Source organism: Sinohyriopsis cumingii, chromosome 18, assembly GCF_028554795.1.
Source record: "Sinohyriopsis cumingii isolate HCF-2022 chromosome 18, ASM2855479v2, whole genome shotgun sequence".
NCBI classification, from domain to species: Eukaryota; Metazoa; Mollusca; class Bivalvia; order Unionida; family Unionidae; genus Sinohyriopsis; species Sinohyriopsis cumingii.
This window is the reverse complement of record NC_142978.1, coordinates 79,058,992-79,084,981: the sequence shown is the minus strand read 5'-3', so window position 1 is coordinate 79,084,981 and position 25,990 is coordinate 79,058,992.

Here is a 25,990-nt window from a genome sequence, read left to right as displayed (position 1 = left end):
CTGGATACATGACTTACGAGTCGTGAGAGAACCGTTTTCGAAAATGGAGTTTCACCGTGACTTTTCCTTTGGTGAATGGAATATTTTGTCCCAGATCTCATTTTATAGCAATGTTGACCATGTCCAAATAAGACTTGCTGACAGGCAAATAGTGAGGATGTACAAATTCGCGGTGGACGTGATAAGTGTTTCTACCTTCCTCGTCAGCGTTCGTGGCATAATCCACTTTGAAAGGAATGACACGCAGTAACGGTACAGAGGTGTGTCCCACCACGTTGTACTCCACCACATCGGAATACACAAACATCAAATTCAGTCCTTGGTTCAGTTCTACCGGGGCACGAAATAACTTGGTAAAAGACTCGTTGTCGTAAATGATTGGTAATTCGTTTTTCTTGATCATGGTCATTCTCATGTTCATGTCTCCGCCCAAAATGTCAAACAATTCAGGACAAAATAAGAAAGACATGATTTTACTCCCGTCAAATTTCATCAAGAAGCGACGAGCTGCTTTGTGGTATTCCAGGGTGACACTTTTTTGACACTTTGCAAAGCTTTCAGAAACACGACATTAAACCTGGAGGCTATGGTGCTCACCAAATGTTGACCACTAAAATAATAGTCTGGGGGAATGAACAAGTGATAGATGGTCGACTTTTGAGTTTTTGTGCCAGGGGTTTTCTTGTCATATTTGCCATGGGTATCCAAGTACAGTTGCATTTGCTCGTCATGAACTTCCACATCAAAAAAATTTTGATTGGGAAGGACATTGAGGACTTGGGTCGGGCGAATGATTTCTACTAAAGCCACTTCCCAATGGGCTTCGTGATCTAATGGGATGGCCTGAGGTAATTTGGGCGTGTAACAGCACAACGTGTTGTTGGAAAACACCTCCATGGAACTGTCACTGGGTAAGGTTAAGTAAAATTGGTTTTGGTAACTCATAATTCCAGAGTTCTGTGGCTGTCCGAGGGGTTACTGGACGTCAGAGGCGTGTCTCCACCCAAAATAGGGTTGTTGTTGTTGTTATTGGAGTGGTGACTGACACTGGCACTGGACACAAGGTTCCCGTTGTTCCCGTTCGAGGAGAATTTCAGGGAGGGATTAGGAAGCAGGTAACCGATGCAACTGCTCAATAAAATGGTCCACAATTGTTTGTCTCCTTGTTGCAAACTCAAATTGGCAATGGCTGCCCCGATGACACAATACACCACGAAGATTTGGCAGAAAAAGACGATTTGCGTTTTAGGCACACGTTCTCCACACCACACCCACAAAGGTTGTTTTTGTAAATCTTGCAGAGAAGAACTAGGTGAAGGAGTGGTCGACGTAGCTGCGTCTGTGTGAAAGGGCATGATGGTCACTTCTTTTTATAGTCGATGACTTGCGAAGCGTCGATCCAAGAATCAAAACTGGGTGGATATCCTTTCCAACGTACTTTGACTTCTTTGACACGTCGTTTACCCACTTTACGGGTTCTGCGTTCGAGAATGCTTTCGATGTCGTACACGTCGTCTTCTTTTTGGTGACACGTTGTAACTCGGGCAAATAAAACGTTCCTTTGAGCACTTCTCCGTTCATGTCTTCCAATTTATAGACGGCAGGATGACGGCCATGCACTCGTCCAGTGACACGAAACAATTCGGTCGTCCAGTTAGGTAAGTAACCTTTGTCGAAAGTGCGTTTGGTTTTGCCAATGCGCACCCAATCTCCTACGGTCAACTCTCCACTTTTCTTGGGGACAGCCCTCGTCGGGGACGTACCAAACAGGCGCTCAAACACCAGCACTTCGTTGTCGGGAGTCACGTCTTGCGGGGCACGTCCAATGCTTCGATGGTAAGATTGGTTGTACGCTTGCACCAGGTGCGGTAAGATGTCGATGTACTTCAGAGTGTGGTGATGCGTAAAATATTTCCACATGCGTTCTTTCAAAGTGCGTTGAAAACGTTCCACGATGCTGGCTTTGGTTTCGGGATTCTCGGTGGTAAAAAAAATGAATGTCACGTTTCTTTAATTCTTTTTGGAAAGCTTGGTTCAGAAATTCGGTGCCTTTGTCCGTTTGCCATCGAAGAGGGTGACGACCGCTTTGTTTCAACACTCGTTGCAGGGCTCGCACTAACTCGCTGCTCGATTTGGAAGTCAAGGGTACGACCCAGGCAAATTTGGAACAGACGTCGATGACACAAAACAAATATTTGTAGCCACGATTGTAGCTGGCCAAATGAGAGACATCGGCTAAATCGGCTTGCCATTATGATCGATGCCTTCCACTCGGGTGCGACTTCTGGAAAACTTGCGTCGAATGGGTTTGTGTAAAGTGTAGGTAGCTTGTTCTTGTAACCATCGTTGCACTTGAGGTAAACGGAGACTTTTCAGTCGAGTTTTGGCAGCACGATACAATTTTTGAACTCCTGCGTAACCTGCAGGATGCGAGGGATCGTAGTAAATGCTGGCTAACACCTTCTCCATTTTTTTTTGGTGTGTTAATAAGTCACCCACTCTTCCGTGATGCTACTTTGGGTGGGACGAAAGGGTGGTTTAGAAACGGATTTACGTGTCCGATGGGCTACGGGAGTAGAAGTCGAAGGTAGTGGTGGTGGAGGTGGCAATGGAATGGCTTTGGTCTTCTTTTCTTTTTTCACTTCTGGCTTCCCTTCTTTCTTTTTCACTTCTGTCGAAGTCGAAGGTAGTGGTGGTGGAGGTGGCAATGGAATGGCTTTGGTCTTCTTTTCTTTTTTCACTTCTGGCTTCCCTTCTTTCTTTTTCACTTCTGTCGAAGGAGGAGTGGACGTCATCTTTTTAACCCAAGCTTTCATTTCTTCTCGTTGGGGTGTGGGGGACGGGGTCAACAAGGATGCTGCAATCTTACTTGAAATGGGTGCTGCTGACGGTGTTTGAAACACTTCTCGCATCTCTTCTTCCTCAGGTCTTCGTGGGGTAGCATCTCTGGTGACCCCTGGGGATGGTAGTAGTGGTGGTGGTGGTGGTAGTGATGATGGTGCTGGACTTTTCATCAAGGTCTTAAAATCTTTCAGAGTGGGTAGAGCTGTTTCGTCTAAAGCTTTCTGGTGAAAGAGTTGCAGTCGTTGCAAGAGTTGACCGTACTTTTGCGATTTTTCTGTTTCGGACAAATCTTGGCGATCCATCAAGGACTGCAATTCGTGTTGTAACTGGGACATCTCGCTCAAATGGGGATTGGGAGGTAAATGCGGGGTGCGTTGTTCTTGCCAACGATGGTATTCCATCCATCGTTTGTAAGGCACTAAAGCTAGTTTTCGTCCTTCCATGAGGTTGTCAGGGGTCGATTCTGAGATCTTGGGACTTCAGAGGGCCTTTTTATCTTGCTCCCACCAGTCCTCCCAACATGGTTCCCAAGACTCCTTTCAGCAATGGACCTAACAAGAGGGGTAAAATACCTCTACGTTGGACCAACATCTTCTTCTTTTGACGAATGGAAATTTTCTTTTGAACCATTTGGCGAAGAACGTGACGATGTTTGCCTAAGCATTGTTTCTGGTGTTTGGACAAAGGGATCGTGCCTTTCAAGACGTTCAAACAACATTCGCACACGGTATCGATGACCTCTTTGGAGGCCGATTGAATGAGTTTTTTTTCGTAGGGGTGGAGAAGCTTTGGACAGGACAGATAACATGTCCCCATGTTTGACTAAACTAGGAGGCAGTCCTTTCCTTTTCTTTCCTTGGGGTTGTTTAGAAGAGGGATGTTTTCTGGAGGGTGACATCTTTGAGTCTTCAGCACCAAAAACACTGATACCCCTACTTGGTCACAGGCCTTTTTTATACTGGAACGCGTCGCCACTGGTTGTCTTTACGGCGTATCAATTTGAGGACAGGCATGACAAGTCGTGCAGGGGTCATCAACGGAGAAGTTCTTGGTGTGATCAACGTCTCCAAGTACTCTTCAGTTCTTGGTGTCATCAACGGAGAAGTGGATGAACGTGAGGCTGCCGGAGACGCGGTCACCGCCCTGGCAGGTCGTGGTTTGCGAGTGTAAGGTTGCGTCCTGGCCGAAGTGCCTCTCTTGCGACTAGTTTTCTTCTGTGGGCTTTTCTTTTTCTGGGGACTTTTTCTCTGTTTCTTTTTCTGGGGGCTTCTTTTCTTTTTCCGGGGTGGTGTCTGGTAAGAGGAGGGTTCCGCCACTGGAGAAGTTCTCCTTGGGGACCTGGTCTTTTTCTTCTTCTTGGAGCTTCGTTTGACTTTTTCTTGGGGAGAACTTTGGGGGCATTAGGATCCCATCTTAAGAGAGAGCGAATGATGACCCCTCCTAGAGTACCGCTCCCTCCAGGTTTCAAAATGATTTGTTTTTTGGTTTGAGTGTCGATACGGGGATCGGCCAGTTGGTTCAAAGCGACTTTGTTTCAATCAAAAAAGCGTTTGGTTTGATGAGGAATCTGAATGATCCCTTGGAGTAATTGACGTGCTGTCACCGTGAACCATCGTAAGACTTCTTTGAGACTAGCTTCTAAGACACGAGCTCGTGTTTGTGGATTTTTTTCACGACTGATGCCAAACAAGGCACGAATCAATTTGACGGGAATATGCGACTGAAGGGACGTCATGTTGACGTTGTGTGAGACAGACGAAAAGTGTCTGAGGTTTTTATAGATTTTTTTGTGGAATGAAGTTAAGTCGAGGACGGAGACGTGTACAGGACAGGCCCTCCGTCTTGGCACCAATGGTGAAACAATTGGGTACGAAATCGCAAATCATCGGGGTCGTAGGTTTCAAATCGACGAGTAAATAGGCGTGAGGAGTTTGAGTGGCATCGTCGTACGCCTGAGTCAGCCAAGGCGTCCCTAACTGTTTGGCTAAGACTTGCACTTGCGATTTATCTCGAGGCTTTTAAACAAGACCACGTAATGCGCATTGAGACTGATGGTGCGATGGGCTTTACTTTGTTGAAACAAATTTTGAGTGATGTAAACGACACTGGCATTACAGTGATGCCCTTTGCGCGTGAACCACAGTTTAATTTCTTCTTCGTCTTCTCCTAACATGTCGTCAAAAATGACCAAATGGGTTTGACGGGAGTCAGAGACGATGCCGTCGTCTTCTTTAGGAATGCCTTCCACAAACACGATGGAATCGCCTTGACTTTCTCGCAAGAGGCTGTACGCCGATTGCCACTCTTTGTAACACCACACGATGCGTTGAGGTGGCCGATCGATCAAATGATGTTTATGTTCGATCAAACGTTTGACGAATTCGGTTTTGCCTGAACCGCTAGGTCCGGCAATGAGCATGTTAAAGGGATGGCGAAGATACAAAGCCTCCCAACTGGCACGATCTAAGTGTTTGTCGATGACTTTGACAGTAGAGGAAGAGGGAGCAGAGACAGCAGAGGTAGCCATAGTGTTAGGAATGTCACTTGTGACACGAAAACAAACAAGACGAGAGTTTATATACTTTTTTCAGGACACATTTATTGAATGTTTTAAAACATGAACAACACGAAAGACAAAAATACATAAAAGCCAAAAGCTTAAGTACAACGATAAAAGGCACATGAAAATCATTAACGTGGAATAAAAACAAGTGTCTGTACAACATGTTTTGGATAAAGTTCTGACCAGTTCTATAGGGGGTAAGGTCACACAAGTGTCCTCCCGAAAGGGTCTTTCAGGCCTGTCCACGACAGTCCTGTCCTGGGTGACGGGTTCTTCTGGCACCGTCACTAACACAGGTTGAAAAGTAACTTTTTTCTTTGGACGTTGAAAGGAAGGATCACAACTCTCGAGCATACTGGGCCACTTCTTGGGTCCAAGCCTCAAAATCCCATTTTTTCCAGTCACGGACATCTGTCCAATGGGGGTGTAAGTCACAAGCTACACACACATTGAATGGATACAGCTCTTGTAATAATCGATGGTAATGATCCACGGTTTGAATATGGTCATTGAGTTCCTTCCACGGAATCTGTTCAATTACATGTGACATAAGTCGTGGCATGACAGCCTGTTTTTATACTCTCTTATTTTCGCATGCAATACACGTACTTTCTAGCCAGACATCTTCGTTCTCCAGTAGGGAATCTAAATCTTGGATACTGTAACCTAAACGTCAGAGTTTGTTTAGAAGTTTCCTCTTCCGCTAAGTAGATTCCACGTAAAATATGTTGGTAATCCTTTAACTTGTCTTCCTCAATGCGTTGCACTAGGTGAATCTCGAAGTAACCAAAATTATGAACATGTCGATCATTGGCGACCTCAAAATTTTGAACAATGTCTGACCACTGAAACAATTTCTGACGAATCAGTTCTTTTATACCATTCAAGTACCAGTGGTTAAAGATCTGGTGACGTAACGGATGCAACTGTTCTTTACGTTTCACTTGTATTTTGACCAGCTCTCGGTAAATGCGTTCTCTTAACTCCACAGGCAAAGAACGAATGTTCTCTTGTAAAGTATCCATGAATAGGTCAGTCCGTACAATTCACAATCTTCTCCTAGAGCAAAAGTAATCCACATAGTGAGTAATTTCTGGCCACTGCCGTTCAGGGTAACGTCCAAGAATGTCACTGAACTCTTTTGATGTAAACGGTCTAGAGTGATATAATAGGACGAATGAACACATGACCCAAAGAAATCTAACACACTGGTTGACTTTCTTCACTTTCCTCTTATGAATTTCTCGACACAAAAGTTCTACAGTGACCCATTGAGATTTCACTATGGCAAACCCCTGCCAAACTTCTTTGTAAATCTTCTCTTGCAGTTCTATAGGTAATGATTCAATATCGTTTTTGAAATGAAGTTTAAATACTGGTCTCGATGATGTCCAACATTGACTCCTAACCAATCTGGTTTCTTCTTCGTCAACGACATGGTAAGTTACTTCAATGTCTCGGTCCCACTAAAGGTAAGTAATGACAATTCGGTGACCATCGAGCATGTTCTACGTAGGCCGAATCTTGTGGTTCCCAGTGGTGAAGTGACACATCGCAACTGAAGCACTTGACTTTATCTCCTTCGCCCAAGTAGAACAATCCGGCTCTGGCTAATTCTTTGGGGGTCGGTCCTCCCAGATACTTAGGCCATTTTCCTTTGAACGATTGAAGACGATTTTCAAAGTCGCAGTATTCCGACAAACGCACAGGAAACGAATATTCGTCTTTCACAGGTTCGTTTCGATGAGGGTTGGGTGACATGGACAGGAGTTTGCTCAGGGCTGGATGACATCCGTAGGGGGGTAGGCGTGAAGGTGAACATTCACCTTTAAAACGAAACCCAGTAATGTGTCCAAGAGGACGAGCGGCATCGCTTTCGCATCCCTCAGGTTTGGCACGCACAGCATCACTTTCCATGATAGAGGCAGTGAAAACAAATTCCCATGATGCTTTACGGCATCGCTAAGGTCACAACGTACAGCATCATACCCATCGCAAGGCTCACAATCGCATTCCACTTCCAAAGCCCCACACTTCAATTGTGTCTGTCTGAACTTGTTGTGTGTTTCTCTGAAAGTATTCATCTTGTTCGCTCGGTCTTGGTAGGTAGTCACAATGAACTATCGATCTTGACCATAGTCCCTTTTTATACTAGTCACAATGCAGTCTCAAGCTTGTAGATCGTTCCTTTTTATGTTTTTTATGTCTAGTTTTGGAAGGTACCGTCTCTAAGGTGTCGTCATCATTGTACCGTAGTGTCATGGGTGGAAAGGCCGTAGAAAGGTAAGGACAGTGCGGAGACCATCGAGTATGTTCCAGAATAGCTGAATCTTTGTAGATACATAGATCCATTCGTAACTTCAGTCCGCAAGCGAAACATTGTACTTCGTATCCCAATCCTGACTCGGGTCCCAAGTAGACAAATCCTGTTCTAGCTAAAATATGCGACGAAAGTAATCCTTTCCTATCCGTAGGCCATTTCTGAAACGTGTCCAATCGACGGGCACAATCACAATAATCAGGTAAGAAGACTGGAAAAGGGTAGGGTTTGAACTTGGAGTCCTCATCGGGTTTCTCACTCGATTCTTGCTGTGGCGAAGTCATGCTTCTGGTGGGTGACTATCCTCTTACAACCAATGTTTTATACCGACGTGTCCATACGGTAATGTCAAATGATTGGGAAGTCGCACTCGCTTCTGGTACACGATTTGATAGACTTTTTTCCAAGGGTCGACTGACGATGTGGTGAGTGGGTAAACGTACAATCTTGTTCGGTTGATAGGTGGTCACTTTAAAGTGTTGATCTTTTCCAGACTGCAAGGCTTCTTTCAGTACCCCAAAGTTGACCACTCGACTGGTACGATAATTCAGAGTCAATCCTTTCACTTTACACGTCGTGTGCACTTCTCCTTGTTTGTCCCGGTATTCGTAGCCGTAATTTTTTGGACCGCCACTGGCGAAACTTAGAATCTTGTCGTCGGGATGCTCGTCTGTCCAGGCTCCTAAACGATCTCCTTCGATGTCAGGGTGATGTTGACTCGGGTAATGGATGTAAATGCAACTATCCGTGTCAAAGTACAGGACACGTTCCCCTAACAGTTCTAAAGCTTCGTACAATTTTAAACGAGCATGGGCTGTCACGTAAGCCGCAATGATGACATTTCTAAAGGGGTCGTCTTGTATAAAGTCCAGATCTTCTTCGTAATTGACCAAGATCAAATCCTCACGAACGACGTCCACGTGTTTCATGTATTTGGTTTTGTCGTGAATCATCTGGAAGTAGCGGGAAGGTTCGGTCAAATATTCCGTCTTGGGTAAACACGGTCGTTGTGCCATTTTTCCCCACAAGCAATTTAACATCACTTTGGCAAACGATCGCCTGCCTTCGTTTTTCTCGAAGTGATCTAAAGTGATGCCTTCCTGTTCCCGGTATTTCTCTTTGAAATGTATTTGGTCTTCGGGAGTGTGACACCAGGAAGGATAGCCACTGGCTTCTTGCTTCAGTTTCAAAAAGGCATCCACGTAGTCTACGAAAATGCCTTTCTGAGTAGGGTCACCCTTGTGGTATTGTTGTGTCTTGGGAAAGTGGTAAATTTCGTACACTTCTAACAGTTGATATCCCATGTCCAGAGTTTTGAACAATTCTACGCTGACCCAGGTTCCCGTCAAGGTGCGTTCTTCCTGGGTGTGCTGACAAGGTTGATCTTGGTTGCACGTTTCGGCACAAGTACGGCACAAAGGAAACATCAGTTTGCCTTGGCAATGGTGAGGTAACACGGGATGGTACAAGTCCGTGGGAGGCAAAACTTTGCACTTGATCAAGCCTTCGTATTGTCGAATGTTTTTCGGGTCGATGTGTTCCGTTAACAATTGCGGGTGCCCTACAGGAAAGCGACAATATTTGCACACGTAGGGATACAGCGAACACACGTCCAAGTATTTGATTTCTTCTCCTTTCTCTTCGTCAGCTTGGTACAGCAAACAGGTGGCATTGGTCCTTCCTCCGTACAAACTATCCCTCGGGTTCAGCGGGTCCATGAACTGGTAACTTTCCACGAGGCGTTTAAACTCGGGATCGGTTTTCATACGGTGATCGTACTCGTGTTCCCACATTTCCACCACTTGGTATCCTTCCTGTTCTAACTTTAGGCGTCGCTGACAAGTTGCCTGGTACAAGTCTTCCATGGTCCGTTGTAAAAACTGATTTTTAGTGTCACGATCAGGGTAACAGACGGGACATCTGTGAAATAAGCAACCGTTAAACTCGTACACGATCTTGGGGTTTTCTAAGTCGCAGCCATCGACCGAATGCGTTCCGATGGTCTTTTCGCCCCCTCCGTTGCGGGCATGCTGAATCCATTTGTCTTCCTTGTAGCACAAGTAATGTAACCAGCGTAGGGCTTTCACCGAGTATTGACGTTTGACATAGTTGGTCGTTTGAGGACTGATGACAGCCACGGTGTTTTCAGGCATGAATCGTTGGCGGTGCACTAAGGAACACGCTTTGGCAATGGTGCAAGCTTCTTTCAAAGGATCGACCCCATGAACATTTCGCGAAATTTTCCACAGCAACGCCGTAAAATGTCCACGTCGGAACGACAATACTTTAGCATTTCTTCCTGAGGCGTGAGCCTGGTACCAAGCGTAGAAAGCGTCTCGTTGTTCGGTACGCATGTTGTCAGGGTCGTAATAGTGAGCCTCAGGTAAATGGGGTAGAACGGCGTGTTGATTGGCTTCCGTATTGAAAAAGTGTGGAAAGTACCCTTTAGCCATTTCTGTCATTCCAAATGTTTTAGGCATTCGACTCAAAGGCATGGCTAAGTAACTCATCGAATCTTTAAACTGCACTTGTCCCACTTGCATGAAAATGATTTTGGCTCCGTTCAAATTGACTTTAGGTCGTTCGGTGCCTTGTTCCGTATAGTATCTCAAAAGAAACTGTCCATCGTATCCGGAGAAATTGTGAGCCATCACTGTGGCATGACGATGACAATCTCCGTAACGTTCAATGTCCTCTTGGCTCCACGTCTTGTCGATGAGGTCTAAGACCCATTGGGCGAAATCGGCTAGCGTGTTCGGTCCCCGAAAGATTTTTTCATGCCCTCCAGGAATCTTGCTGCAGTGAGGGCAATGACTGAAGATAGGTTCTTGAATGCACTTTTCGCACGCTCGATGAGCCACGCAGAAGTTAGGAATGTGAATGCCAGTCTCTTGCATGCATTCGAAATCGAAAAAGATGAAATTGCCTTTCTTCTTGTGTCCATCCTCTTTCTCTGGTGGGGGTTGGTATTTTTGCACGTAGCATTGGTGTTCCAAGTCCACGATGTGGTGACAAATGTGACATTTTTTCTTTCCTGAACATACGTGTGCCTTGGCATTATTGGTAAGTATGCCTTGTCCACAGGTAGGGCACAATCTCAGGAGTTGACCTGCACATTTCTGCTGTGAACCTTGCATCTTCAGATGTTGTTGGTAACAGGCAGGGCTGACAAACGTGCGCAGACAAGCAGGACAATGCAATGGTTTTTGTCCTTCGCTCAGACAGGGTGGAGAGGCCAAACATCCTGAGCATTTCGATCCGCAATGCTTGTGTTGCTCTCGATTGTTATAACCATAGTCACATTTCTCACAGTAATAACTGTATCCCAGGAATGCAGTGATACTGGTAATGGTATCGAAATGGTCATCGTGATAATAGACATGAATGTATTTTCCGTCCTTAAAGTCTTTCCCTCGAAACAACAGAGGTCGCGCATTTCTTGAGGGTGCACTTTCAAGGTGTAGCGTGGAGCTAAAATATCTTGCAATGTTTGCATCTCAGGAATGCCACAGGGTGTGTCTTTGGACAGGCCAGCTTGTTGTAACAGGAGTTCTGCTTCACTTCGTTGTTTGGCTCGGTCCGATTGTCGAATGTTCTCCCAGGTTCTTTTCCATTCTGCCGTGTCGTTCTTGTTGGCATAGGTTCGTCCCACCACGATGGCTCGGGCTAAACACATCTGGTCTTGAGAATTGTGTATTTGGACGAGACTCTTTTTGGTGTTGCGAAGGTCGTCCACCAGTAACACCTTATTGCGTCCAATCCCTTGAGGAGGAGAGACGTGGGTCATGTCGAGTGTGGCTTTTCCATCGGTGATGTCAAACTGGTCATTAGATTGTTGCACGTGTTGAATCTTGTCCATGACTTTGGAAGCTATCAATTCTGAAGGGGTGCTAAACTCGATCCAAACAGGGGATTTCAAACCGTCGTGTTGTATGGAGAGTCTCAAGCGATCGTCTTCTTTGGGTTGACATTGTCGCTTGAGTGTGGTGAGTAAAGAATCCCACACCCCGGTGATGAACCCTTCTGCTTTCTCCAACGGTACTTCGGACTTGAAATCTTTAAACTTCACCGTGCATTTGTAAGCCGTAGTTCTAAATTTTCTAGAGGAGCGTTTTTCGATCTCTCGAATGGAATAGTATTTTTCAGGGTTGACTAAGGGTGGCGAACTTTGTTTAGAGGGCTTGGATTCTGGTTCACTCATGTCCTCTTCAAAATCACTGGCATGAATTTGTGCCAAGACTTCAACTCTGGTACGAGGCGATAGATCACGTTTCTGCCTCTTACTTTCTTCTTTCTTCTCAAATGAATTGGATCGTTTCATCTTGAAAGCAAAAAGTCAAATGACTAAAGTTTAAACACCATGGGCTACTTTATAGTCATGGCAGACCAGCGTATATAAAAGGGTATATGTCTTGTCCTTTCACTATTCATTTCACTCTCTAACCGAGCACAACGATGGAAGAGACTAGCCAAATCGAACGTTTCATCAGAGCTTTGCGAGGGGTCATTAGAAAATTCTCTTCAGACCAGCCGACGGACTACTCTCCTTCCTTTCGAGATAAAAGTCAAGATACTTGCTATATCTGTCAGAAGAAAAGGCATTGGTCTTCAGAGTGTCCAGACCGTCAAAAAAGAAAAACAGGGGTTAAAAGAGACGAAAGTCAAGATACCTGTTATTATTGTCAAGAAAAAGGACATTGGTCTCCAGATTGCCCAAAAAAGAAACAAGAGGAATCAGAAGAAGAGAGGGATTCGTTAGAGAAAGAAGACGAAGAGGAAGAAAGCAGACAGGTAAAGAAAAAGAAACAGGAGATGAAAAGAAGAAGGGAAGAAAGTGAGGAGGAAGAATAGGAAAAGACTGACTGTGAAGAAATTGAAAAAACAGAGAGAGTAAACAATGAGATAGAAGAAGTCTATGAACTTTTTAAAGTGCTATGTTGTGAATTCTGAATTGGATTGTAAATATTGATAAAAGAATAAATTAGGTATAAAAAGGTAAGTGTCTTTGGGTTTTGATTTTAAAATAAGAACGTACACTCACGCACTCATACACAGACACTTACTATAGGGGTAAAATGGTTCTTTTTCTTTTTTTGAGTTATTGGCAATTGAAAGTCGATCTCTTTTCGAGAGACGTGGGTGGTCCTGAAAAGGGCCTTTTTTGGTGTAGGGGTGAGTTTAAGCAATCAACTTTACCTGCCTTAAGCCTTTGCCACGGCCAATTCCTCCTTCTGGACTGCGTACTGTTGATGATGATGATTTGTTTGAAATCACTAAGGGTGGTACGGTAGGCTTAGTCACAGGGTTGACGTGTTTAGCCCGGGAAGGTCGTATTCTCTTCGGTCGTAATAAAGAAGTCTGATACATTTGTTTCAGACTTCTTAACTCCGCTAAAATGTCCAACAGTACCGTGACCGTTTGATTTTCACCCTCTTGTTTCTTTGCTGCTACTTCTTGTTGTTGTTTTTTTCTTACCTCTTCTTCTTGCTGCTGTTGCTGTAGGAGAAAAGCTTGTTCCGCTTCCTTTTGTCATTGTATAAATTTCTCCAATTCTTCTTTCTGTCTCTGTCTAAAATTCTCCACTTGCGGTAATGAAGGTGACGAAGGTTCCGGAACAAATTCTTGCGAGGTAAGAAAGTCCACAAAATCCCAGTTTACCTCTTCTGAAAGTAAGTCCGGGTTCCCTTGGGTGGTCTCCACTGCTGGTGCAGCCCAATGGATCGTTTTCTGAGTTTCCGTCATGTTGAATCACTGTCGCATAGATTGACTGCACACAGGCGCTAGCGAATCTATATAGACCACGTGACGTCACAGACTGCTCTCTTCGGATTGGATGCGGGCTGACTGAATTTTGTCACGCGTGTTTGGATTGGTCAACAAACTCAATCCGTTTCAATCCTACCTCTACCTATAAATAAGTGCAGTTCACTGAATTGATTCACCTGTTCTCGTCGCCTCAAGATGTGGACAGATGTGCAATCTTCTACGCTTGTGTCTTCAATGATGTTCCGGACGGACATACCCATGTATGTCCGATCCAAGTGGACAGTTGTCCACAGGACAGACACCAGTCTGTGGATACGTAGGATCTACGTAGAAAGACAAGGATGCCTCAAAAGAGTCCTGATTTACGGTCCTACAGTGAGACGCAGCCTAAGGACAAGAAGAAGACCAATGCGGTGCCCTTTATGTTAATGGATACATTAACATAAACCCAAAGGCCCTCTTCAGGGCCACTCATAGGTCTCGAAAAGAGATTGACTTTCCATTGCCTACCCTTTTTTATTTTTATTTTTTTAAAAAAAATAGAAACCCCTCCCTGTTTCAATTTTACATAGACCCTATACAGACCTAGGCTTTTTTGTCCATGTTAAATTTACATAGACCCTATACAGGCCCAGGGTGATTAATGTTAAATTTACATGGACCCTATACCGACCCAAGAAGGTCTGTAATGCTAATTCCCCTAGACCCTATACAGGCCCAGGGTTTTTCTCCATGTTAAATTTACATAGACCCTATATAGGCCCAGGGGGGTCTGTAATGCTAATTCCCATAGACCCTATAGTGCCCCACTTCACTACTATTGGATTTTATTTGGATTTTACAGCCTAATTCATGGAATAAGAACCACTGACGAAACTCACCAGACAGATGTAACAGCTCTCTAATTTGAGATTTATCATTCCGACCTATACAGGAAGAAATTTAAGCAACATAATTTCACACACATCAGATTACTTCTACAAGGATTTTCAGCTCTTTAAACTTTGATCTGTGAGACGGAAAAAAATATCTACATGGCACATAATAATGGAGTTGACTTCAATCTCATTCCAAGTTTTACAACCAATGGTAAAGAAGACGCTAAGCTGTGGCTTACACGCTTTCAACTTCTAGTGCAAACCAAAGGTTTCAACGAAAATAAAGCTAAAACATCATTGCTCTTTGCTTCTGACAGGCAGTACCTTACGCTGGTATATAGTTCTACCTGAAGACACTACGAAATACCGTGACTGTTTTTGGCTCCTAGTTGTCCCATGGCTTCAAACAATGAAATTAGATTTCGAGTAATATTTTGTTTACTAATTTAGAATTAAGGGTATAAAACGTTTGATCATCTCTCTTGGACACGTTGAAGTTTTGGAACTCGAATAGATTTTAATTAATAGCTTCTTTGAGGAATGCATTACTGGCTATGCCGATGATCGAATGTTTTGATTGCTGTCCTTGGAAAACACGAGAAACCGGTGAAAAGTTTCAACTCCACTCGTCGTGGAGAATATATGGCTGTCGTTTTCCTCAGGGTTTGACTTATATCGTTTCAGACTTTAGGCAAAAGGTCTACACGACTCACTTTGTACTCATTAGCAATAACCACCAAATGGAAGACGGTATTATATTTATTCAGCCTTAGGCGTCAACACGCCCCTTTGAAGAACTATTTGTCATGCAACCAAATATAAAAGTGCAAAAGATCCATCAGTTATAAACTATATCCTTGTCTGATTGTCTTTTAAGGGTCGTTAAATTGAACATTGTGGTGTGCATCATGATCTGCAACCAAAGCTATGTCGTTGAGTATGTCCAACGTATTAGGTTTCCAGACCACTGAAGCATCGAAATGTGTGTTCTTGGCTTCCTTCTGTACGTCAAGATATTGTTGTACAAGTAAGCGTCCACGTTGCTACTCACTACTCACTCGTGTGTAACTGAGATACAAGTCCACCACGCTGAACAAAGCGTGAAATTATTGATGGGACCTACTCTGGCGTCGGCGTCTGAACTGATATTGTCCACAAGAAGAACTTTGAATTTCAGGCGCAAGTAACTGTTATTTAGATCGAGGTAAACATAAGAAGGCAAGATATGTCATGCGAATCGAGTACATCTTTTCAGTGCTAAATCTGTTAGTGTATCCAAGTGAATATATATTTCTTGATAAGTATATAGAGGAGAAGTATGACAAGAATGTATTCTTACCACGTCTTTCCGAGCATTGCTCATAAATTTGACATAACGAATCCGGTGGTAAATGAAATCCAAGAAATGGTGTCACACACGCATGCACGCACACTCTCAATACGTTCACGTACAAGACGCCACACATTGTTCAATATTTTTACTTTTAAAGTACTCTGTAATCTACTAAGTCTTGAACATTGTCAGTGACCTTCTCCCACGTGTTTATACAACAATGATGCCTGACGTCGTGGCATGGCACTGCTTAGTATGTCTTCGCAGTTTATAAACGTCTGACCTTTTGAACACTCAAAGTAAAGAGTATTCTTATAGCGTTCAGAAAGAGTGACTTAAACGTTTATGTCTTTTGGTTTGTAGATGTTTTTGTGTTTCACTTGAATCTGCACATGGTCTCTGTAAATGCGTTCTTGCAGCTTCAGAAGTAAATTAAAAATCCACACGACTTCAGAAGTAAACTAAGAATCCTCACCACTTCTAAAGTATGCGAGATGATGATCATATGAGGAACCGATCAAAATTTTCAACGAATCGCCTTCGTTGAACTTGGAGTCAGCATTGAGTCATCACTCTGCTCCTGTGTCGAAGTCATCATTCTCGGTAAACGTATATACTCAAAATAATCTTTCTGTCTTTGAACTCTCTTTTTATACTAGAGCTATATTTCCCCGTAAGGTAACGTCTTCTGATTGGAGAGTGGCATTTTGTTTTTGACTAATGATTTTATATACCTTTTTATATACTTTCAAGGGTGGACTGACTATTTTATGATTGGACAAACGTATACTTTTGTGTGCCTACAAAGTATTAGCATGAAAGTGTTGATATTGACCTGATTTTGAAACTTCGTTTAACACAATAAATATTGACCGCTAGACTGGAACGATAGTTCAACATCAGAGTAAAGGACACCATCTACAATAGGTTCCAGGACAGAATTCAAGATACCTGTATGTCAGTCAAGATTAAGGACAATGGGCTGCAAAATATTCACACCGTCAAAGAGAAGGAACCAATACGACAGGACAAAAGAGAAACATAAATTAAGATACCTATAATCAATTTTAAGATAAAGGACACTGGTCTTCGGAGTGTCCGAACAAAAGGAGAACAATGCGCTCTTCAGATTCAGTAGAGGCTGACGAACCCATACCTATAAATAAAGTCAAGTAAAACAAAATAAACATGTAAAGAAATTCAAAAGAGACAGACAGTTACAAAGAGAGAGTGAAAGAAGAATATGGACTATTGTGATATAACATGTCAACTTGATTATGATAGCACGAAAAATATCAAAGAATGGTAAGCGAGGCTTTGTCTTGTTTTATTCTATCGTTATGGATAGTATATAAAAACACACACATGCACATGCACACGCACAGGCGTATTTTATTTAAGAGGATTTTAGTTTTGTTGTTGTTGTTGTTATTTACATTTAATTTTCATTCTTTGTTAGTTTCTAAAATATTTGTTTTGTAGTATATGCTATCGAAAAGTGTATGTTGGACTGGCCTGAATCATTGATTTATTTCATTCCGTAAACAACTAGCACGTAGATAATAGATTCCTATTAGAAACATTCTAGAAGGTTATTTTTTCATTAGGTAATAGGTTTTCTTTTAGAAAATACTAATTGTGACCTGAGATCAAGTAAAGGACTATATGATCTTCTCTTTCTGGAAAATATTCATTCGTGCTTTAAGATCTGAGCAGTATCAAACCTCTTATTCCTGTGTCCAGTAGCTCATTTTGGCTGGAATTTTATTTATTCAAATTACGTATTCACTAAAAATAGAAAGTGCTCATAAAAGTAACGTTATTGGAAATAGAGACTTCAATTTATAGTGAAATGTCTAAAAAGGATATATTCTTGCATTGTATTAATGTGATTCAACAAAAGACTGTTGGCACATCAATAATGCATGGGCCACCACAGGCACACCGACACTTCCAGCGTTGGATTTAATTAGGATTTCCACTAATGTTTATTCAGAACTTTAATCATTAGGGCTTGTGTCTATAATTTTATGATTATTTGGGATTTAATTCGCAATACCGTAAGTTCCTTCTTTACATTTTAACTTTTTTATTCTAGGAAATAAATTATTTCTGAATTTTATAAAGCTTTTATAAATGTTGAGAAAAAACAATGTCTTTTATAAAACGTGTTGCTTCTAACTGTTTTCCGTTGCTGATTTAAAAACCATAGTGACGTACGTTTGATTTAGGAATTATTGAGTAGCATGCCTTCTTAAAGACATATAGGTGATCCTGAAAAGGGGTGAATCAGAAAGTAACTTTTGGACTTGACATCTTAAGCTGAAATTATCTTAAACCATTTCCACGTCTGATTCCTGCAACTGATGTTCCTGTAGTAGTAATGACTGCTGTTGCTTGTGGCGTCTCAGTTGTGGTCATAGCTGTAATCATAGAAAGAGTAGAAATTATAGATCGTTAAGGTTTCTTAAGATTTCTTCCTATTTTATTGGCTAAAGCAGTTCGATATATTTCGCATATAATTTTTAACTATACGAGGATATCTTGTAACGAAAAAGCCCTCTTTTTTCATTCTCTTGCTTCTTCGCACTGTTCAAAAGTTTCCACTTCTCTTCGCCTTGTTTCCTTTTTCCTCTTCCTGGTAACTTGAAGATACGAATAAAAATGTGTAAATACACGTAACATTCATAAAGGGATTAACGATCGTTATTGACAGACCATATGGTTATGTCATAGTTCCTGACATAAAAAAGCGTACACTATTAGACCAAACGTTTGTAAATGTATTTAATGATTAAATTATACATGAAATTATGAACAGTTTGTTGCTATAACAAATCACAAGTATGGACCTTAGGTTGCTAACCTGACTAATAGATGTCTCAAGTTTTTTTTCGTGATTTTGTATCTTCACACATATTTTATGGCATTTGTCCAATATTTAAGGACCTTTACATCAGCATACTTTATGTCAATGCTGTTAACATTGTGTTGGATGGCTTCTAAGAAAAACGTGTGTTGTTGATACTGTTGATTAGTAACAGTGGCCAAATCCGATGACAGATCAGCGTAATTGGCATTACATTAAAATTCAGTAAAACTAGGATGTTTTCTGTCATATCAGGCAATGTTATGTCGATCGGCCTAAAAGAGTCATTTGAAAGTTTTGTTTTATATTTAGTAACTGTGGCCATATTTGACAATGTATTTACTGTTTAAAAAAATGTAACTTGCGAAACTGCTATTTGGTGGTCTTGGATTCTTGAATAGAAGTAACGATGGTCACTCTGTATTGGGAACACAAAGCAAGGCAAGGTTGAAAACGAATACAACAACTTAGAGGAATAAAAACGAGACGGTCCTAAGTTTGGAGAGGTGAATGATGGTAAGTTAATAATTAATGATTACATGGCATGTCCATTCAAAAAATGTCATTAAATGAACAATTTATATCAGACAGGAGGAATTGTGTGGAGTTGGTTTAGTGGCACATTAGCCTCGTGCATTATTTGATGGTATGTGCTTTTTCACATCATAATCTTGATGACGTCAGTACTTACTCAAAAATGTTAATACCCTTGATGTAAGCAATCCTAAACGGCGCGTAGTACTAGCTGTACCATTCCCGGTCTGATATCTGCTAATTCTCTATACAGATAAATTCTGAGCGGGTCGAGACTATTACCCAAATGCAAACACTAGCGATTCATAGGTATAATGTGCCAATGGGTCAAGGTCAATTCTATTTGACTGAAATAGTAAGCAGAAGACCCTGATATACCAGTGCATTATGTGGTGGCAGATTTGGGTATATGGCATTCACAGGTTATGTGTGCGTTAGACACAAGTAAGTGTGGCAAAACAATCTCAAGGTAACAAGACGTCAGTTTGCATCACTATTGTCAACGTTCAATTTATAATAGTAACACCAGGGAAGTGTTATGAAACTTAATATAAATGTTGAGAAAATGTTATATAGTGAAAATATTGAAGCACATGCATCAGATTGATATTCATATACCATATGTTCACACCGTGACAGACTGGTATCACGTTAGCAATATAATGTTTGGCCACCGACATTCGCGCCGATTTCATGAACGCTTCACAAATTATTTATTCTTACCCTAAAGAGTTATGAAGTGTTGAAGGTAACAGCAATTAAGCTAGGTATTGTTATATTGTTATTTGTGAAAGTGCAGATTGTTATTTAAGTGATGCTAATAATGGGATTGCTGAATACACTTTAATGCATATTGGAAATATATTCCAGCTATTGTGGCGGATGTGTATGCAGTATGTAACGAGTGCTTATCGTGACAATTACATTCAAAGTACTGTAATACCTGTGAAAAGGGTAATCGAATGTCATAACGTTTTATTGCCACAGCTGCGAGAAGGGGGTGGATTTATTATTATGTGTTATCAATTGTGTAAAAAAATGTTTTAAAAAATTTTGAAGAGATTTTAGTTGGTACCTTGAAAGGTTACAATAAAACAATTCAGAAACCATCTTGGGCATGCCAAAATTACTCCACTAGCGCTGTTCATTGCTTAGTGTTGGTTAAATATGAACTGGTACGCACATCACATTCTCACAATAAGACCTTAAATTATAACACAGTTCATGGTTCCAGGTGGTTATTACAATGGATTACATTTTATTATTAAATAGTAGAATTACATGTATATGTTGATGTATTTCATTACAAGGCTATAAACTAGATGGTTTCCAGCAGCAGAGAGGGCGAGCCCACCAACTATTTCGCTTAACAGACCCTTCTATCGAGAACATTTTAGATAGAGCGGTTCTTTTCACAAAATAAACCCTCCATTCAGAAAACATGACAAAATAGGCTTTCTCTGCTGACTTGAAGGGTTATCTCATGAAAATATCTACCTGTACAACTATTTCTGTTAATACAAGCGTCTATCTTGCTAAAACACTCGGTATTGTTTCGCCCTCTCTGCTGCTGTGTCTGCCCCTGGAAAATATCCTGGCAGGGTTTGCCTGTCGTCGCCGTTTCTGCTGCTGTGAATTAAAAATTTAAGTTAACAATAATGGCCAACATTGGAGAAGCACATTCCGCTAGACTAGCTCGAGAGCGACTAGAAGCAATAACAAATTTCTTCCTGTGAGAGATTCTGTAAGACAAAAACTTCAAGAACGTCAGCAAGCACAAGTTGAATTTAGAGAGGATACAGAACAATTATTTAAACCAATTATTGAGCCAACCAAAAAGATCGCTGAGGCTACAACAGCATCACAGCAAGTTATCGCGGAATTACCGAAACAGATCAAAGAAGCAATGGAGTCTGCTGACAAAACACTTACTGAAATCGGAAATGTTAAAAATATTATCGAGGATTTATCTAAACCAGAATTAAAAACTAGATATTTTGCTCAGCAGGGTTATGTACAGGTTATGTCTGATCCTGTTAAGGTTGCTGCTGCGGGATATCAAATACGTCATCAGCTTCTAAAGCCAGAATTTCGTAACACTCAAGAACACGAGTGAAACGCGAGGGTATTTCGTGAGTATAAGGATATTTCACAAATCAGCAAAAAATATAGGTGCGAATATGAAGAATTTATTGAAAAAGTTAATGAAATAAAAAGGGATATTTCAACTCCAATAAGTCAGCGATCTCGACCACGAAGACAACTATCACCCGACCCGGGTGTAACCGGCAGTGGTTTGGGGGGTGGGGGTGATTTTATTCCCTGCCCTAACAATATTATCAATGACGTATCGCGGTTAGAAGTTCTCTTAGGAGGAGCGCGGGCTGGAAATAACTCACCAGAAATAATTAATGAAGCGGCCGATATCTGTCAGCGATTATTTCGCGGCGGCATCAGGGATGCTCACATCTATCGAGAACTTATTGATGAACTTGTTGACAGCGATTAGATAAATTACAATTAAATAAGATGATCATATATGACTCTCATCATATGACCCGACGAGTCATGGTGGTAAATTCGCGATATCCTGTGTACAGTGCATATTATGGAGATGGACTTGGAAATGTTATTCAAGGATTGTTTACAAGAATAGCTCCAAAGGCGGGGCCAATTGCAAAACAATTATCGTCAAAAGCTATTGATATTATTAAAGATAAAGCTCCTGGCGTAATCATTGATGCTGCCGGCAAGGCGTTCTTGGCAATCAAAGATAGACTAGCGCGACTAATACGTAGAAAACCTCAGATAGTAAAATTACCAAGCACCGCGGACATGCCTGCAAATGTTAGCAAAATAATAAATGAAACTGCAAATCAAAAACTAGCGTCACTGATACCTTCCAAAGAAATAGAAACAAATATAGCTTCAAGTTTAATAGCGGGAAGCGGTCTTCGTTTTAGATAATAATACATTACAATAAGATGTTTCAACGCGTATCCAACGTAGCATTTGATATGGATAAAGGAGTCAGAAAGGATGAATCCTTGCGCGATTATCAATATTATTCCTATGATGCAAAAACACCTAACGCGCAGGGGAGAATTGAATTTCAAATTCATGATACGAGTAGGTATTTTCTGCCCAGTGAAACTTATATTGAAATTGTAGGTAGAATCGTAAAAACGGATGATACTGGATATGGGATAGGCGATCGTGTTGGCTTTGTTAATAATGGTGTGATGGCGTTATTTAGCAAAGCCACATACTCGATTGATGGAAAAGATATTGAGTCGTGTTTGGATAATGTTGATGTTGCCACGACAATACTTGGTCTTGCAAGATATTCTGATGATTACACAAGATCAGCTGGTCCAACAATGATGTTTGTAAAGGACACATCTGATCATCCCGAAAATAGAAATGTGACGATGAACGCGGCTGGGGATTTAGTTGCATCCATGAACGAAAATTTCAACTTGGGTTTTGCCGCGCGTCGAGCAATGCTGAACGGCAACGAAGAGTTTTCCTGTGCTATTCCACTATCTCATATTTTTGGATTTTGTAGAAATGTCCAAAGGGTTATATTTGGTGCCAAACACATAGTAGTGCTTGTCAGAAAAAAACTCTGATAATGATGCAATATGGCGAGCTAATGGAGCTGATCCTGGTAAAGTAGTGTTAACAAAACTATCTCTGTGGATGCCAACAATGACTCCATCAGTCACTGAAGAACAACGGTTACTTTCTTTTATGGATCAAGATGGAAAATCGTTGTTATCATGGTTAGCAATGACAACAGATAGCACTTCTATCAACGCTGCTGGATTGTTTACGTGGCAATTGGGAACACAACAGGGAATATCAGCAGCACGACATATATTTATCGCGTTTCAGGCAAATTCTAGAATAAATAACCAAGAAGCAAGTCCAATGATATTTGACACATTAGGAGTTTCTGAAGTTTCGTTAAGAATAAACGGACATCAAGAGACCGCTGAGGACATTAATCTAAATTTTGAACAAAATGATGTTGTACGGGCATATTATCGATTGATGTGTTATGATGGACGTGATCAAAACGTTGACACTGGGTTGCAGATATCCCAGCGTGATTTTACAACGTTGTATCCGATCTATTACTTTTCGTTGGAACATTTGGATTTATTCAGAAAATCTGTCGTTGATATAGTTATTCGGGCTCGCCTGGCTCGAGTACCAGCGGCAGTAGCTGGTCCACCAGCAGTTCCTGGAGGTGCTAGAGCAATCGCGGTCATACTTTCTGATAAAGCAATGTTACTTGAAGGTGCTGGCGGTAGAATGAGAGTCGTTGATGCACCAGTGGAAAATATGTAGCATTGCTAAAAGCAATGTGTAACAATTAGATCAATCTCGCATTAAAAAAATGTCATACAGTCATGTTACTGTCACTCTGACTCCTGGTCAGGTGAAAAAATTACAATCGAAGAACGCGAGCACATGTGGGACAAAAATAACACTAAAACACGATGAAATCGCTAATGGCGGTCCAAAGAAGTTATCGTTGACTAAAACCCAACTAAAACATTTCAGTAAAGCAAAGCAGGCGAAAACTGGAACTCAACTTGATTTCTCTCCTGCAGCTGTCAAAGATATGGTCAAAACCGGTGGTATATTTCCACTTCTCGCATCAAAACCAGCGTTGATAGCTGCTGCAGCCCCAGCTGTTGCAAAAGCCGCCGCGATAGGAGCTGTTGGAACCGCTGCTGGAATGGCACTAAAGAAAGCCACAGGGAAAGGATACAAAAAAAGGGACGCTGGCTAAGACTTCCAGGAACTCCACCATCATGGTACCCAAAACGGTTTTGAAAACCGCTAGCATTTTCACACCAATGTCAAATTTTGATTTGCTTGATGCTGTTAAACAATTAAATATAAAACATTTCAGAGGCGTCTTTATGCGAGATCAATTACCACAACAACCAAATAATCCAGAAACCGAAATTATTAATCTTGATAACAGCGATGGTCCAGGAACTCGCTATTATCACGTGGATCCACGTGGAATTATCTATTTTGATTCGTATGGGTTAGCACCGCCAGTTGAATTTCTAAAATATACAAAAGACGCCCCCGCGTCCTTAACAGGGTCAAAGACAAAAGTGTGGTATTCAACGCTACCAACACAAACACTGACCGATCCTCCGATATGTGGCCATGAAGTATTAAATGTTCCTGATGCGATCTCGAAATCAAAGATTTCAAAACCACCTCACAAAATCGTGCACGAATATACCATGGGTCGATTTAAACAGTTTCCTATCAAATAATGGTTGATATTTACGGAAGATCTCTTTTCGACAGAAAAGGAAAGCGCACCGACGTGGATTTATCAAAATATGCGACCAAAGATGAAATCGATAATCTTTTAAGTCTAACCGGGATAGACCCAGATGAGGTTGTTATTTTTCAGAACCGGCACGGAAAACTAAAAACCAGTGATATCAAATGGCATGAAATAATTCGTAGGGTTATTGGAGCTACTTCGGGTAACATTCCTGTGTTCACTGATAGCGGAAAAATCAGAGATTCGCTGATATCAATCGCGGCGCTTCGAGATGATACGCAAAAAGCTGCAGGGGAACGAGTAAAAAAGACCGGTGATACAATGACAGGTGAACTCAGTATGAACGGTAACAAAATAGTGGTTTTAAGAGATCCAACATCCCCGGAAGATGCCGCAAACAAACAATATGTTGACGCCATTGACGGTAAACTAACAACGTTGCGGGCTGAGTATGATGTTCATGTAAACGCGTTCACAAGATTTCGCAGAAACCATCAAAAAACCGATGATGTCACGGATAAGTTCTTTGGAACTCCTCCCGTCATCGACATGAAACTTTCTGATATCAAGACCAACATTGACACGATCAAAAAAAACACAACAGGATATCCTGGCGGGTATTCCTGATATCGTTAACAAAACCAGTTTGATTAACTGGAGTTACTCCCGGGCATATCACCAACATAGTATACACGGTATCATCTGGATTTGCAACATGGTCTCGACAAAATAATACGTTCAAATATACAGTAACAGTCACTGGCGTGTATAGACTGTCTGTGTTCAGTGCTGCAAAATTTGAAATTTTTACAACATATCCCTGGAGACATTCCACCGATAAGTATTCCGGGGTTGTGTCTATCATATTAAACAAGGGAACCGAAGAAACATTTATACTGGAAGCCGCCGACAAGAAATTAACCGCAACATCTTACTGGTGGTGTTTGGAATTTGTAGCTGAAACGCCTCAATTAGTTACTGCGTAAAATAATAAATGGCAAATGAGTCAACAGCGCAACAATACAGGTATGATCAAGTACGCAAATGGCATTCAGAGTTAAAAAATACTATTGATAAATGCACAACAAAGATAAAAAAAATACAAACGGCGTGTAACCGTGTTAGACACAATAGTGTATTCTGTATCCGCGATAGTTGCATCCAAAGGAGTATTATTATCAGCGCTGACAGAAGTGACAACTGCAATCGCGATTACAATCACAATTTCAACATCAACGACGATTGCAGGAGTTGCTAATATCATCGCGAAAAAAATATCGTCGTGTGCGCTAACAAAATTGTACGAATACGAAAAGTTAAACAGCGCAGCCACAAGCACCTACTCGAAATTGTCGTCGTTGATATCATCCAGCCTTGACGATACAATGATATCGGATTTTGAATTCGTGCAGATGGCAGAGGTGTACAACGATTATACTCAACATATTAAGAAGTTCGATTTGAAACGACGGCAGATAAATAATGACGGAATTACAAGCCCGGCACGAACATCTCTGCTAACAGTAACCTCAACTAAGCCACAATTCAATATTAATT